Source organism: Pteropus medius, unplaced genomic scaffold, assembly GCF_902729225.1.
Source record: "Pteropus medius unplaced genomic scaffold, Ma_sr-lr_union100, whole genome shotgun sequence".
In the NCBI taxonomy this organism is placed as follows: domain Eukaryota; kingdom Metazoa; phylum Chordata; class Mammalia; order Chiroptera; family Pteropodidae; genus Pteropus; species Pteropus medius.
Window position 1 is genome coordinate 5739328 of NW_024354502.1, and position 14841 is coordinate 5754168.

At 34.8% G+C, this 14841-nt stretch overlaps 1 long non-coding RNA gene across 1 annotated transcript in view; it reads right to left on the reverse strand.

Annotated features, from left to right (window-relative positions):
* LOC120595511 (uncharacterized) overlaps positions 1–14841 on the reverse strand; it is a 404234-nt gene that overhangs the window by 308159 nt on the left and 81234 nt on the right. The window contains exon 2 of the long non-coding RNA XR_005650880.1: positions 14239–14313. This is a non-coding gene — a long non-coding RNA (uncharacterized LOC120595511). The remainder of the gene's footprint in view (positions 1–14238; positions 14314–14841) is intronic.

Consider the following 14841-nt stretch of genomic DNA (forward strand, 5'->3'; position numbering starts at 1 on the left):
CGATATGTAGAAATAAAAAAGCAATTTTCACAAATTACAGAACACACAGAAATGTGGGTTTTGTAAGTTTAAATCAGTTTTAATAAGGTACTGAAATGTGAAAGTATTAAGAAAGGCAGTGTATAACAATATACAATTTCTCATATTTTTTAAACCCAAAGTTCCTTAAAACATGGTTCACTCTAAGCAAACAAGTGGTAAATTTATGAGGTCTTTAGATAAATTATATTTTAAGTTATTCCTTTATTTTTCGGCTACCTTATTTTTATGGCAAGCTATCTCATCTTTTCATTTACAACCATAATATAAAGCTTCTTTAAAAAATATATTTAGCCAAAATAGAGGTTCACATTTATCAAAAAAAATAAGTAAATAATAATATAGACATGAAATTTCCATGACAAAAATTACTAAAGTGGTATCCGAGTGGCTTAATCTATACTCCTTTAATAAACATAAAACTTCCATTCTCTCCTTGTTGATATTTTCAAATAAATTAAACATGGCTAAAAGTAAATTAATTCATTTAGTTCAAGTGTTTTCATATTTTTAAACTGTTCATTTACTTCTACACTCTGAGATTCTAATGCATCCCCATAGCGAGATGTAGCACCTCATTGAGAGTCATTATGTAGTGGAATAAACTCTGAAAAATTTAAGTGTTGAGCTTCTTTCCTGAAATTACCACTAACTGGTTTAAGATATTCTGAGCCTCAGCTCCATCATCTATAAGATGAGGTACTAAAACTTGACCTAACCTCCCAGATTTAAGAAGGAAATTGTTCAGCCAAACGTTAGGTATAAATGGATCTGCAAATGTAAGGGATCCATTCAGCAACTGTAACCATAATGTCAATCTCAGTAACGCCATTTTAGTCAAAGTGTTCCCACTTTGAATTAGACCACTGTCATGGTGAACTCAAATCAATGAAGGACAAGAAAAGGAACAGCCAAGACAGTCAGAACCCAGTTCAGAAAAAGATGGTTCTTCTAGACTGACACCAATGGAAAATTTCACTGACTTCAAGGGCTAAATTGACCCCAAAAATACAAAGACATATTATTGAGTATTATTCTAATAAATGTCTCTTTAGGGAAATAGTCTGGAAAAAAATGATGTTTTCATTTCTTTTACGATAGTTATGCTATTAGTGTATATTATGCAATACAACATTTTATAAATTACTCTAAATGTATTGCTCTACAGACTTATATATACATATATAATCTTTTAGGTATTTTGTCTATTATGAGGAATATGCCATTTTCTCTATCTTAGAGAAGAGGAAATTAAAGCTCAGAATTCAAATGCCTTGTCTACGAGCATATATCTATAATGAGGCAACACTTGGAATGTCTACCACGTTTGTAGATATTCAACATGTTTATATGATAAATGAATAAACAAATATATAGATTAAATATTGAGAAAACTGAGAAATTTCAGCTCCTAAAATGAAGATATGTTTTACTCTACCACATTGTTCTTCCATTTTCATTGGGTCACAATTTTTTAAACTAGTAAAAAGGAAGAAAAAAATGGAAGTCTATATCATAAGGGCATTTGCTGATGGCCTAGGTTCTGACAACATAAAATTTATAGTTTCAAAATTATTTTATAATTTCCGCTTTCTGCCCCAGAATGACTATGCTATTACACTGAACACTGCTTACTGCAACTGCAAATATTCACATCACATTTAACCCACAGAGCCCTCATAGGATCAAAAACAGGATGTTCAGATTAAGTAACATGTATAACATAAAGGTTGTTTTATGAATTACTTAAAAGCATTCATGACTATAAATATTTCTACCCTTTGATCTGTGTCTTTTTATTCATATTTCTCTACGCTTAAGATCGCCAAGGTTTCTTCCAACAAGGAGACCCTAATCTGTATTAATGAAAAATATGGGAGAAGCTCTGTTTTTAATTCAGGCTCCTCCCTGCCATGGAACCTTCAGATCATTTACACAGGACATGCAGCCAATGAGACTTCTCTGAGAAAAGAGGGGATACGTGGAAACAGCTCCACACCAGCTGTTTCTCTCTCTTTACTCATTTAGGATCATACAATTCCACAGACAGTTGCTATGGACACTTGGAAGGATTGAAATTAACAATATGACATGAAAGACTAGATGAAAATAGCAGTGAATTTATCATAATTTGAGTGACTTCTGGAGCTCCTGTAATTTTGCATCTCATGTGTGTGGACTCTAATAGATTTCTATTGTATCTGACTCAATTGACTCTTGAAGTTGTCAGAAGACTGCAAATATTTCTATTATTTGCTCTATCATGCCCAGTATTTGGTCTCTGCTCACCTCCAGGTGCCACGGAGATGTAGATGTACCACAATGACTTTTTGGAGGCTCCTGATTTTGGAGCTGATTTGAATGGTCAAATTGCTTTTCATAATAGGCAGCGCTATCAATGATCAACTCCACTACCTAATCTTTCCATTAAGAATGCATCTGACAAAGCATTTGACCTTATTTCTGAATGTCGAAAAAACTAGAGAAACCCAGTCTTGATAGAAAAATCTACCATTAAAAGAATGTCAGAAATCAAAGCACGAAGAGAGAGAGGAAAAAGAAGCTGCTGGCTCCATTTACTGCTCCCTGTAGCAGGCATGCCATTCAATGCATTACCGACCAAGAGTGACTTTGAAAGTGGAGTGGATTTTTGGAACATAGTTGGGTAGAAAAGATAATCATAGGCAATGGCACTAAGACAACTGTATTTAGTGCACTAATTATGTGAACCAACAGTACAAGCATTGTGCCATATTTTTTTTTTTTATCACAGACATACAATCAGTCACCAAGCCAATAGCTACCTCATTCTGTATGCGTCACAGAGAAAGTCTGAGATGCTTTAGCAATTTTATCCTGACAAATCCAAGTGACAAGTAAGTATAGGTTGTTTGCTAATTGCCACATGCTTTCCTGGGAGAGAGTGGTAAACAGCAATTAAAAACAGCACTCTTGACTTACACTGCCAAGATTTGATTTCTTTTTTAGGTAATTATGTGTGACTATAACTCTCGGTTGACTCCTGTTGAAAATAAGGATAGTGAACGTTCCCACCTCAGATGGTTGTTGTGAGGATTAAATGAATTTAGGAATGTATAAATGTTCAGTTATAAAATGAGTCACAGAGATGTAATGTACAGCATAGGAAACGTAGTCAATAATATCAGAATAACCTTGCATTGTGACAGATGGTTACTCAATTATCACGGTGATCACTTTGTTAAGTATATAAATGTTGAAAACTGGAACTAATTTAATATTGTATGTTAACTATATTTTTAAATAAGTAAATGAAATGTCTGATATACAGAAGCCACTCCTGAAATGTTGGCTTTTAGTTGAGGTTCCTGGAAATATTAAAGGCTTTTCTTGAAATTGTGAGTCTTGCTTCCATGTCATAGAAAAACACTGTAGTTTGTCTACAGGTGTTAAACTAATGTTTCCTGGTCAAGCCTTCCTTACTTGATCTCATCATTTAAAAAACTGCATAATCCTTTCTCGTGTTTCTGTCCCACTGAATGCATTTAATTCCACATTACTCCTCATCCACCATTCGCAAAATAAGTATATAAATAAAATCAATCTTTAACAGTTCCAGCATTTTCTTATGCCCTACCAACAACTGGATAAAAGTCTCGTGTCATTGTGAAAAACCTCCCAACCTTTGTAAACATTTTGTGCTCATCTAAAACCCTTACAGGTAACGGTACCTCAATCCTCACACTTTTAACTTGCTAAATACCCTGCTTGCAGTTTCAACCTCACACAAGGATTTTGCATTTGTATTTTTTCTGGGTGCCGATCTTCATTTTTATACCGCCATGAAGCAGCATGCAATGTGCTTCTGCAGAAAACAGCCCGATCTAACTTAAAGCACAAGTCTCTAAGTTAAACAGAGTTCACAGCCCCTGCTGCGACCATTCTCATTCTTCTTGCCCCAGACAGGCAGAAAAATCTGCTCATTTTCCATGGTCCTTCCGCATATGAAAACATAGTCATACAGCCTTAAATCTCATTAATCAAATGTTAATTCGATGCAAGTTTTGTCTAATTTGGTGCAACAGATTGCTACTCCCCAGATGACCAGATCTATTCATTTTCTTTTTATTCAGAGTCCCTTAATATTCCAGTGCCTAGTATTTGAAGTTAATGAAGTTTTATTTTATGCAAGCCATCTACATAAAGGGTGGTCAATTTATATCAGGGCTTATTCCATGCAATGTGGTTTGCAATGAAGCTGTTTTCAATAAGATGACTTTAATATTCCCAACCATATGTGTCCAGATGATTATGAGTATAGAATATGTGAGGAGAGCTGGAAATGTGTTTGATTTTTGAGGTCAAACTTCTAACACATCATGGTGGTCTACTCTCAGAAGTATACATATATAATGATATGTACGTTGCATGCATAAAAGAAATCAAATGTGGACCTTTTCTTTAATTTTTTTAAATGCGAAACAGAATTTGCCTAATATTAAGACTAACAGACAAATTACAACAGTAAACAGGAAACAGCTCAACACTGATATCAGACTTCACTATTCCTGAAGTCCATTGAGCATTTCCCACCCAGGCACCTCTCATGTGCCTGATTCCTCTTCCATGTGCAGAAGTCATTTTTGACTTCATCTCCAGAAATTTCTTCTTCCTTCCTGAGTCCTCCAAACTCTTATAGCTCAGGGTTTACTGGGCTAATATTAATATTAATAATCATGTTCCCTTATCACTTGAGGCAATTAGCTAAGCATTTTCTCAAATTCCACCCCCAATATTACGCCTGAGCTTTTCTAATTTTCAACTGTAGAATTCTAAAACCAACCAAAATATTATTCAAGGATGAAATGAAGAAAGACATTTTTAAATAAATTCCATGACTTGCCTCTCATGGAACCTTTCTCAGGAAGTTACTGAAGAAGTTACTTATTAAAGAAAGCAGTAAAATCAAGAAAGAGAACAACGTGGGATGCCTGATTCCAACATGGAGTCCCACAAGTTTTCTCAAAACAAAGGGTTAACTTTCCAGCCAAAGATGTATACCAGTGAGTCAGTCATGAGACTACTGGACCTACCTTACACCTTCTCACCAAGAAGCAGTTGCCTACTGCAACCATGAAGTGGCCTATTAAATTCCCAACCAAGATGTGGGCTCAGGTGTAACCTCATCTGGGATGTAAAATGCACACTGAACCAAAAGCCATTCACTACAGCCTGATGTGTCTTAGTCATTAAAATACACAGGTCTGCGATCCAAAGGGTGGAAATAGGATTGGCCTCTCTCACCGTCAGCCCCAGTCACTCACTTGCAGAATCTGTGCTTCCCAGTCCCCAAACTCCACTGGATCAGGAATGCAGGTCTGAAAAACCTTCTTATAGGTATGACTATCACCTGGTCACTAAGAGGTAGGGACAAGGTAGCTCGTTCTACTAACCTCCTCTATTAAGTCTTTTGTGACAATTTCAGCCAGCTACTACCTTGAAGTCCTGTGACATATTGAATTTAATAAATGATTAGTGATGTTGAGCATCTTTTCATGTGCTTGTTGGCCATCTGTATATCATCTTTAGATAAATGTCTATTCAAGTCTTTTGCCTAGTTTTTAACTGCATTCGTTTTTTTGTTGTTATTGTTGTTTTATTATTATTATTTTTTAAATCCCTTATTAGATAAATGATTTGCAAATATTTCCTACCTTTCTGTCGGTTGTCTTTTCATTCTGTTGATTGGGTCCTGTGATACCAAGAAGTTTTTTATTTTGATATACTCTGAACAAGCTTCAGCTTGTTTCTTTTTAAAACCACTTAAATCTAAGACTTTGCTGCAATTAAATACAGTTTGTAAAATTTTGTCAATGGTATATCATGAGCTTTATAAGGGGACAGCAAAAAAGAGGAAAAGGATATTTAAATCACACTGCAAGAAACAGGGACAATTATCCCAGCAGGGCAAAAGTGGGCCTTGATTGCTAAAGGATGAGCAAAATTCCATAATAATTATAATCAAAGCTAATACTCATTTAGTATTATAATACAGGTATTAATCTAATAATTATATTCATATAGTTTTTTCTCCTTTAATTTTTCCAATGACCCCATGAGGTAAGCACTACTATGCTCAGGTGAAAAAAAAAAACCTAAAGCTCAGAGCAGATAAGTCACTTGCTCAGATTATCCAAGATGGTAACCAGCAGAGCTGAGAAGTGAAACAGTCTAATCTGAGGACAAAACAAGACAAAACACACGTTATTGGCTATGCTGTCTCCTTTAATAAAAGAAGTCGTAGAAGAAATTTCGGGCAGAGGGAACAAGATGAGACAAGCACAGAGGTTATGATGCAACACATTTCACTGGTGAAGCTGTAGGAAGGTTAAAGATCTGGACAGAATGCCAGTGAGAAGAAAGGAGGCTGAGACCCTGACAGAGTGCCTCAGGCATAGAGAAAGCCTTCAGTGTATGAGTGCGAACTATGGGAGCCGTTACAGAATTTAGGAAAAGAGAAAAGATCGAGTAAATTTGTCTTTAGGAGGAATCATTGTGACTACCGTGTGGAAAATGGACTGGAAGGTGGACAGACTGGAACGCAAAGACCACTGAGGAGGCAGTTGCAATAATGGTACAGAGAAAGCCTAACTTAAGGCAGAGGCTGTGGATGCTTATTGTTGAGAGGCTGAGATATAATCAGGTAGCACTGGTAGGATTTAGTACCCAAACAGATATGGCAAATGAGTTAGAGAGAATGGGTGGGGGGCAGTGGTATGCTTATGTTTAACAGCCTGCTCTCCAGAAAAAAATAATAACAACAATATTACCCTGGTTTGTAGCATTTACCAACGCCCGTGGTAGAAAGGCCGAATGTGTAGTAGTTGTGTCATATAGATACAATAAAAGTAAATAACCTCAAGAGCATAGATACAGCGAACTGTAGTAAAATAATTAGAAAGTGATGAGTTTTGAGTCTTTATTACTTTGTTTTTAATATAATTTATTCAGTTGTAACTTTACATGATTTGATTTTTTAATAATAGCTGTGTTCAGCAAATGGCTTACAAAATTCCTGACAATTTAACTATTGGTTCTCATGAGCCAGTGTGAGACGACTCTAGCACACAGCTGGGGGACACTCAGATTCTGGCTGAGGTGGCACCTCCCTGAAGAAGCCTCCTTTAATCCCACCCAAGTAAATGCAAAATTCCTTCTCTGCGCTTCCAAGGAGAGGTTTACCATTGTTCATTTCATACCAAATTTTAATGGCTGATTTGAGTCTTATCTTCTTAATGGTGATATTCTAGTGCTTAGGAAATCAGAGCAAACTTTTTTCATCATATTTGTGTGCCAGACACAGTTTGCCCCCTAAGTACGAAGATAAATAGGAGGAAGTCCTTATCTTTAAGAAGCTCATCACCCAGGAAGGGAACAGACAGTAAATATCACTACAACCCCCTTGTATTAAGAACAAGGATAGAAGCAAGCATGAGATACAAAGAAGGCACAGATGGGTACCAGGTGATCCAAACCAGAGAAAGGATCCTGGAGTGTTGACATTCAATGCTCATGATTCTCTCTACGTATTCAGTTTTAAGTTTAAACCAAAAAAAGAAAAAAGAAAAAAAAAAAAACTTTGACATTTACCGTAGCCAAAAGCCTTAGACCCACAGCATTGAAGTCGATTTCAGACTTAAGAAGAGTGAGACCTCCAAGCATTTTTTCACTCTTGAGATTCTATATATTTAAAACAGCCCTGATTTCTAGGTATAATTTTTGTGTCCTTTCAGTTTTCCAAAATGAACTGTTTGCTTGAATAGGGAAAAGGCTTCTGAATTCTCTAAATACAGAAGTGATGAGGAGAAGGAAGTGGTGTTAATCCGCTCCCCAGTCTTCATACACACCATTAGGCCTTAACGGAAACAAATTTGTAGGAAACAAATTCTTCCAAGTCTAGAAAGTTTTCTTGCCCTCCTTCCACAGTTAGGGTTATGAAGTAGCTGCATTCCCGACCTGTGCAGGGACGCCTTAGGGTAACTCAGTCAATGCTGTCACTACTCCAGACAGACTCAGCCAACATCAGCTGCTAATGGCCTCAGTTGGACTCTCAGGCCAGTGGCTAGTCTGCACCAAAGTAAAATGTTATTGGTCTTGGAGACTGACACCCCCCTGGGGACTGTGGACAATGAGACACTGTCCTCCCAAAATACCTAATCTGGGATTATGAAGTATTCGAAAAATATTTATTGCTTTTGATTTTTTTACATGTGTGTGTTTTATCGGTACACCAGTAACCACCGTTCAAGAAAGGCTGCGAAGTCCAAAGGTAGGTGGAGTATCATTGTTGCTAAATAAGTCAATTTCTGGCTTTCGATATCATGAAGTATATTTTAAATTTCTCAACTAGTTTTAAGCTCCACTGTTGCTATTTAAAGTGTTAGCTAGACTTTAAGAAATCTTTTAACTATTTTGAATCTGTTCCCCTATGAAATAGGAATCATATTCTCTATAAGATTTTTATAAAGATTAAATGAGATAATACTGAATAAATGAATGAATGTTTCTAAAAGTCTGAGACTAGTATTTGCTAATCTAGAAAAAACAATGTAAATGTTATTTCCATTAATATTACTATTAAGTGATAATTATTTATATACTGGTTTAGAAAAAGTTTTATATAATTATAAATTAAATTAGGATGTTGGTATCAAAAGCCAGAAAACAAACAGATTGACAGTCTTATGTCATAAAAATTTTAAATAAAAGTTTTAAAAAATAATAAATGGAGCCAAGAGATGAATAACTAGTATATGTAGAAAATTTATATTTCATATCTACAATAATATAAGTAGACATATACTTCAATATATAATAATGTATAGAAATAAATTGTTAATAAAAAAATATTCAAGTTATTTTGTTACCATAAAAATAAGAAAATGAACTACTTCAAATTTAAATGTGGAATTTAAATTTATATGCACATACCCTGGAACACATCAAGTCAAATTCTAGAAATTATCTTAAGGAAACAAATAAGTTAAACAAAATGTATGTAAGATGTACATTACAGTATTGTTTAAAATGTAGAAAAAGTGGAGTCAGTAAATACTAGTGTGCATTAATAGAGCACTAGTATATAAATTATAGTACAGTTTACAGTTCATTTAATAAAGTTACAAATATTTATATGCTTCTATATTAACATTTATTATAAAAGATATTCTTGGTATATTATAGTATATTCATGATATATTAACGAAAATAGTTTGAAACTGTATTCAGAGTTTAATTAAATTTTTGTAATAACATGATAGACATGATGTTAATCATGGTAAGAATAATAGTTGATATTATTTTTCAATAAGCCTGTATTATTATAATAAAGAAATTTATTTTGAAGAGGTAAGTTTTTCTTATCTCTGCTGTTTACCCGACTGAAATAAACATTTTATCTTTACAGTAAATTACCCTTTCCTTTCCTGCTCCTATCCTTTCTCTGTCTACCTGTTGTATTCATTGTTCCATGATACTATAATCCAATGTCATCACTATTAGTCTTTATCAGACATCACAAAGTTAGGACTATCCTGAATTGAGGTCATAGTGACCCTAACAGAAAAATCCCTTACATCTAAAGTACTTTTTCCTTAATGAGTTTATGGAAGAAAAAGAAGGTAGAGGGAGAGAAGAAGGAAAATTAAAGGGAGAGAAACATAAAGCTGTTTGTATGAACACTGATGATATGTTCTGATTTCATTAATCAAAATGGCCAGTATTGTGGGTAGAAGAAGTCAGTGCATGCATGTGTCTCCATGTAATATGTATTTGTATCTTTAAAGAAAACACATTTGGAAAACAAGACTTGATTTTCTAGAAATGAGAGTATCCTATCAGTCACCAGTTTGGGCTCACCTGCAGAAAGTCTTCGCTTTAGGAACGCAGGTAAGTTTAATACGTAACAATTAGCTCAAGTGGTCCATTGAGATAGAAGAGAGGTGAATATTTGTTTAAGCATAGAAAGTACAAGCAGTGGAAGGGGAGGATGTGAGCTAATTCTAAATGCTTTCATGGATGCATTCTAGAAATCCACTTTCAGCCTTCTTTTCTCCATTATACACTCTCCCTTGAGTATTTCACTTACTCTTGTTGCTTCAACTCTTATCGAATAAACAGTCTTACACGCAATTATCAATGACAAAATGAACCCACTTCCATACATGTAGTAAAAACAAAGGCATTCAGAGGAGAAGGAGGTTGTGTCTGATGGGAGAATCCAGGAAGGAGCATTGTTGCTGAGCACTTAGAATGAGAAGGATTTGCCAGAGGTGGACAGAAATGGGAGGGTATTTACAGATGTGTGAGGAACTGAACACACAAAAAGATAAAGAAAGGAAAAAATTGAAAAAGTTAAACAAAACCCAATGAATTAGCTTAAAGTAAAAAAATATGTGTTTTGAAATAGGAGATGATGCTAGAAAGATAACTTGGGCTCGATTAAAAAGTGTATTGAATATCGACTTAAGAATCTGAGACAATAAAAACATAAATCATTATAATCATAATGTCATGTTGATATTTTCCTGCCCATTCTCTGCTTGCATTTTCTCCTGGATTTAATATGCGATTGTTTCTGATATCGTTCTTGTATAAGGTGGTGGTGATTATATTTTTTTGAAAAGTGGAAAAACTAAAAACCCATCATGAATTCAACAAGAAAATTGCTGTCACTTTTAATCTCCTTAATTGCACAGGTTGAAAGGCATTTCTGCAAGATTTGGCAACACGTGGGAAAACGAGAGAGTTAGAGAAATTAGTCCAAAGGATACATGATTTTCAGGGAAATTTCCCAATCTTTCCAATAAGAATGGACATGACCCATTCTTCATCCTGGCATGTTGACCATTAATGTCACAATCTATCTGCAATGGGAGTAAACTTTCAGGGCTATAACGAATTGCCCGTGAAAGCTTAATGACCAGAGGCCAGAAAACTTGGCAACGAAATGCTGAGTACTCTCATTGAGTGTGGAGAAGAAAAGCTTTAATTAGTGGCCATCAAAGCACAAAGAACACCTACTAAGCCAATATCTCTTTGAAGTAAAACTGTTATTAGACTCCTGATTCCCCGTACATCTCCGCAAACAGGTGACCACGCTTCCTGTGCTGATTTGCAGCTTTTTTCCCTGTATGTGTGATGAATACTCTGCCAGTAGAAGGAGACTTGCCAAGATACTGGGCTTGAACGTGGACACATGCTCCTTAAAACTTACATGGCTTAAAGTATCCATTAAACAGTATGCTAATCCTAAACCAATATGACCCTGTGTTGAAATAGACCAAAATTGTTCCTATGTTCTACTTTTAAACCATTACCATGTTTTTAAGGCTCAAAGAATTTTACTTCACTTAATCTGACTTCTGGCCCAAGGAGATTTGGTTCTTCTCCCTCTAGATAAGTTATTCCTTGCCATATAAATGCTCAGGATTTCAATTGCTGAATTCTATGATGAGGGATTTTTTTTTTTTAAATGGCCATACTATTTTCCAGAATGCTTCTACCATTTTGCTTTCCCACTAGCAACATAAGAGAGATCCAGTTTCTAGGCAGAATTTGGTATCGTCACTATTTTTTTTATTTTAGCTATTTTAACAGGTACTTAATGATATCTTATCATCATGGTGTTAATTCCCACTTCCTACGGCTAGTGATGATGAGTGTCTTTTCATGTGCTTCTTTGCCAACTGTATATCCACTTCTGTGAAATGCGTCTGTATCTTTTGCTCATTCTCTACTTTGGTAGTTTTTTTAACGGTGAATTTTGAGAGTTCTTTACATATTCTAGAGATAAATCGTTTGTCATATATATGGTTTGCAAATATCTTCTCTAGGTCTATTGCTTGTCTTTGCATCCTCTTAACAGGGTCTTTCTCAGACCAAAAAAAATAATTTTTATAAGTCAATTTATTGATTATTTTCACTTATGGATCATAATTTAGATGTTTATATCTAAAAACTCCACCAAGCTGTAGCTTCCAAATATTTTCTTATATTGTTATCTAAAAGTGCATAATGTTCCTTTTTGCATTTAAATTTAATCCATTTCAAATATCTTAGGACACAAAGCATAAATATAATATTTAATTTTTAAAGCCCCTGTTGAAGCTAACACTTCTGACAGACAAACTGAGTCCTAGAATGTCCATTTGCCTCATGATGGCTGTCAAGACTAGAAATCAATTTCCCTGAGTCTCTCCCTAAGCCTTTACTGTGTGAAGAGTAACTCTTCTACAGGTTTCCCGCCTTGCCTTAAACTTTGAGCTTAGCATGTCCCCTTAGATTTATCATCTAAGACTAACCCCAGCAAGCATAAAATCAGGAAGACCTTCTCAGATCCTGGCAATGTTTCAGCCATATGTTCTCACTGCTACTGCTAGCTCATCCTCTCCATCATGGAAATCAAGAAAGGAAAAATGAATCTCGGCTATGATGTAATTCCAGAAAAAGTTCCATTTGGATGGCTAATCCTAGTGACAAGTCCAATTAATTCTTTACCCACTGACTTAAAAAAAATTATTGGGAACCTATTATGTATCCTACTCTTGAATTATATAATCACAGAGACTAGCATAGAAAAAAAGCTGAAAAATATGAATTTCCTTCAAAATATTCTTTCCAAATATAGCTTTTAAAAGAAGAAACCAGACATGTAATTTTTTATCTCAACATGTCCTATACACTAATTTTACCATGAACACTATATTTTAAAAGAAAAAAACAAAAATCTCATAGGCAATATTAAGAATTCGTGCAGCAATCGCTTTGAAAAGTTATGTGAAAGGGAAATCTTTTCATTGAATAATATGAATTTGAAAATAGTCTCGTTACTGCATAGACTGTTTTTAGACACCCAGACCTTGAGCTGCTGAATGAACTTTTAGACAGTCTCATAGACATAGAATTTCCTTCTTACCGAATATGAACTCTAAAGAGAAAATAGGAGTCTAATTTTCAGAATTTAAGAATGGAATGATACCACCAAGCTTGTGTTCATCTGCTATGAAAGTAAAAATCTCTCATTTCAGAAATCTAAAACTAGGGCAAGCTCTGAAAAACAAGTCAGTATAAAGTAAAACCATGAGGCCCTGAGTATCCTGCCCCATACCGCAGGCAGAACATGCCGCTGCTGGCAGTGCCCTGCTACTAGAGAGGCCTCAGCGATGCAGAGGGGGAGGATAATACACTCTTAACCAGTACAGAAGATGAGCCATGAGAGAAGAAGAACAAGGGCTCAGTGGCAGCACAGATCATACTATCAACAAACACCACCAATGTTAGAATATATTTGCCACTTTAGTCAAAATGGTAACACAAAGAACAATTTTCTCCGTCACCTGGTTAACCTGCCCTTCCCCTTTATGAACCACCTTTGTCTTTCTCAGGTTGCCCATAATTTGGTTTACCTCTAGGGTAAACTGCTTACAGTTGTCAATCAATTCCTAGAAACTAGTGAGGGTAATGTGTGGCCAACAGAAGCCAACACTCACCTCTCTAGAGAACATATTTGACATCTCAGCATCCTTTTCCATAAGAGTCCAGACAGCCTCTGAACCCTCCACAACACAACACAATATTCTCTATCAGTTTCTTTGGGTTGACATGGATTTAACCCATCTCTGTCCTAAGGCATGAATTTAACCATCTCTGCCCTAAGGCATGAATTTAACCACATAAAAATATTTCTACTTCTACCCTATGTCTCTTAACTCATAAACATATGCTCCATTAATATCTCTCAATCTCTCACTTCCTCTCTCTCTGCCTTATCTCAAGATAGTTCTTCTTCATTAAAATCTATCAGTTTCTTCTGACCAACTTCAAAACCTACCACCTTCAGAGTCTTCCTAGATAGTCTATTCAATGAAATCCAGTATCCTGGATTCATTATATCTGAAGCCCAAGTTTGTGAAAACCTGCCTTTTAATGTTATATTTAAACATATAAATCCTCATTAGCCAGATGGAGAGGACATCATGTGCTTCAGTGCATACAAACATGTGAAAAATATGAGTATATAACACATGATATTAAAAACAAATGGGGCAAATATCAAATCATTATGTTGCATAGCTGAGACTAATATCATACCTTAATTTTTTAAAAATGAAGCATTCTGTAAAAGTACAGTGAAATCTTTGAAATTTCTTGACTTCTTACCTGTACTGTTCCAGAGCAGGTAAAATGGCAGACCACTGAAGTAACATACACGAACATAATAAGATATGACAGAATCTAAAAAAAAAAGGAACAAAGGTAGTACTTATAAATCAAAACTTAAAATATAAAAATATCAAGAAAATATGTGCAGCTTATAATAAGGACATCATTAAAATTTTATTGAGGCCATGAAAAAAAACAAAAGACATGTAAAAACATTCTATATTTCTTGATTTAAAAATTCCTATAAAAGCTGTCATTTCATAAAATCAATTTGTGATCTTAACATAATTCTGAACCAACAAATAATGGAATATTTTCACTGGGGGTAAATAATTTGGTGAAATAATTCTGAAGTTTAGCTGGAGGAATAAATTGATAAGACTAAGAAAAATTTGAAAGAGTAATTAATGTAATGTTTAATATTAAAAATAAATTATTTCTATTACTGATAAATTACTTCTATTATTATATAGTAATCTCTAAAGATAGATTACTTCTCCTTATTAAAGACAGATTAGTAAGTAATCTATAGATTATGTCTTTCTATTATATTGAAGTAACAGTAATAGTGTATAATAAAAGTAATAACAGTTATCGAGA